General features: G+C 41.5%; 1 non-coding gene across 1 annotated transcript; it reads left to right on the forward strand.

The window, feature by feature from the left end:
* Positions 1 to 1,072: 1,072 nt before the first annotated feature.
* Positions 1,073 to 1,200, forward strand: LOC115063368. Its single transcript, XR_003843215.1, has one exon. It is a non-coding gene; the product is annotated as a small nucleolar RNA SNORA17 (small nucleolar RNA).
* Positions 1,201 to 2,946: the final 1,746 nt, after the last annotated feature.

The raw sequence follows: 2,946 nt of genomic DNA on the forward strand, positions 1-2,946 counted from the left end.
ATTCCTTGTTCTCAACCACTCACGGGAGAAAAGAATTAATATCAAATATAATTAGCCCCAGGACTATCAACAACAGGAAATGGCCAAGAATCAAGGGGGGTTACCTTAGCTATGTCACACAGAATTGGAGAAATGGAACTTGAAGAGGCCACCTCCTCTACCCAGGCAGGAACCTCAGTGATGTGACAGGGACACCAATACACCCACAAAATTTTTGACTCAAAATGTATCATGCTTACAATTAGTACAGGCACAGGGGATGGAACAGAGAGTGAAGGAAAGGCTAACCAATAAATGGTCCAACTTGAGAGCCTTACCATGATCAAGCACGAATTGTTGACAGTATAGATACTCTGTGATGCTTGCAGACAGGAGTCTAGCATGATTGTCCTCTGAGAAGCTCCACTCAACAGCTTACTCAAATGGATACAAGGAAATCATTTAAATGGAGATTGGGGATTCTTATGAATGAATTGGGAAAATTGTAGGTTGAAGGTGATAGTTACTTCACAGGAAAACCAATGAGTCAACTATCCTGAATGCTTGGGGCTCTCAGAGACTGAACTACCAACTAAAGAGGACCCAAAAGAACATACATGAACTGCTCCTGTCTAAAAGAACTGCAGGGGGAGAAGAAACTGAAGGAAGGGCAGTCCAATTACCTGCTCTACTTGGGATCCATCTCATGGGACGGCACCAAGGCCTGATACTATTACTGATGTTACGATATGCTTACAGACAGAATCATGTCATGGCTGTCCCCTGAGAGTCACTACCAGCAACTGATTGAGACAGAAGCAGATACTTGCACCCAACCATTGAACCGAAGCCAGGGACCCCTATGGTTAGGCCTTGGTGGGAAAAGATGTGCTTAATCCTCAAGAGCCTTGAGGTCTCAGGAAAGGGTAAGGGCTGGTAGGGTCAGGGTAGCACCCTCTTGGAGGCAAGGGGTAGGAGGAATGGGATTAGGAACTGTGGAATGGAGGACCAAAAGTGGGTACAACAACGGAAATGTAAATAAACAAACTAATAAAATATTGAAAAAATACACACATATTATAAAGTAGAAACCCATGCCCTGGGAGACATTGCAGATGTTGCTGCTGTATCACATGTGTGTCAGTGTCAGAGGGGATAGAGGTTATGTCTATGCTCAGTGTTCTGATGTATGTACATCTGAACTATCAGTATGCTGACATTTTTCTTAAAATAGAGATCCTGAGATAGCCACCTGAGTAGTGCCAGGAAGGCCTAGATGGGCTTCTAGAACGGAAGGACTAAAGAGACTCAAAGAGCCCCTCCTGAGACCACAGGCCCCATATGGATATAAGCTGAATACAGAAGCCATTCACAAGGGGACACTTTACTAGGTCAGACAAATAACTAACCTTAGGGGATCACCAGACCAGTACCAGAATAGGGAGCTAGCCTGAGATGAACACCAGTCTGTCAGCTTGAGACAATACCTGCCTAACACCATAGTATGCAAGCTATGCAAAGCACTCCTAAAACCACTCCTAAGACAACCTCAGACAGTCAGAGGACCCAGCCACCACTAAGAGGAGCAAGTAAGTGGTGGAGAACAGAAAGACAGAAAGAAACAGAAGGATGTGGGCACAATGGCAAAAGACAAAACTGGAAACTTTGTAGTAAGGTAGTGAGGAGCTGCCTGATTCAGTGAGCCACTGATGCCACCTTAGACCGGCCTTTACTGCCTCCAGAATCTTGGTCTGCCCTATGGTCTTGCAGCAGCAAGTTTCTATTACCATCAAAGGCCCAGTGAATGTTGTTCTGTCTGTGTTGCAATCTGGGGACGTGCTGATGTCTAAGGGCTGTATAGAACTGACCCCATACCTCACCTGGGCATATGAGCATATCAGAAGCCACTTCTAGACAACTTCATTACTGGGAGCAAGATCTCCACATTTCTGGTATTGACAATGGAGCAGAAGCCAGATGAACTCCTAAAGAGTGTGACTCTTTGCAATAAAAATTTGCAAACAAAGAATTATGAACAAAAGGAAATACTGTGGGGCACAGTGTGACACATTACAGCTTTTCTCTCTGTTGGAGAGATTGCAAGTATGTGGGGCAGGTATGAAGAAAGGGAAAGAGAGTTGTTATTGGGATTCATGATGTGAAAGTCACAAAGAACCAGTAAAAACTTTTAACAAAGTAATCAATTATTCCAATTCAAATTATTATATACAGTCTATTTTCTTTGTAACTTAAGAGCAATATAGGGATTCATTATAGAAATGGTATTCATATTTGGAAAAGTAAATTTAATAATTCATATAATCAGAAGCAATGATGAGAACAATGACTTGGGATTGATTAGGAAACTGACAAGGCTGAATTCTCCCTTTCAGTAGACATGGGCATTAAGGATTTGCACACTTGGGGTTATGATGGCGTTGCCATGCTAGTCTAATTAAAATACTTGAATACTGAGCCCCAGGGACAGAAAAAACTATAGAAGTCTCTCTGTGGTTCCTTTAGATTTATTATGCCAACCTTATAACATCATCCAAGCTTTTTCCTACAAATGATACTTCTTAATGAAAAGTCGATTGATCATGCGGTGTTTTATGACTTTCACAAGAACACATTTATGAGCAACATTCAGGTAAGATACTTATCATGACTCATTTGAATCTAAGACAACAAATATCCCTTTGGAAATATGTGGGATAGTAGCTGGACTTTATCAGTAGAATATCACCTTGGTTATTGGTGAGAAGTCTATAAAAATAGATACAGTAAAGAATCATCTGGAAAGAATATAAAGACTCTCACTAATCTATTTTCAACCTGACACATGCTTATATACATCTGCACTAATGGTTACCAGCGTCCATTTGGTTACTCTCAATAGTACCAATTTCCTGTCCAACAAAACAGTGCTTCTTATAGACCATGATGTTTGCTGTGAAATCTTGCAAA

The sequence above is a fragment of the Mus pahari genome, unplaced genomic scaffold, assembly GCF_900095145.1.
Source record: "Mus pahari unplaced genomic scaffold, PAHARI_EIJ_v1.1 scaffold_10232_1, whole genome shotgun sequence".
NCBI classification, from domain to species: domain Eukaryota; kingdom Metazoa; phylum Chordata; class Mammalia; order Rodentia; family Muridae; genus Mus; species Mus pahari.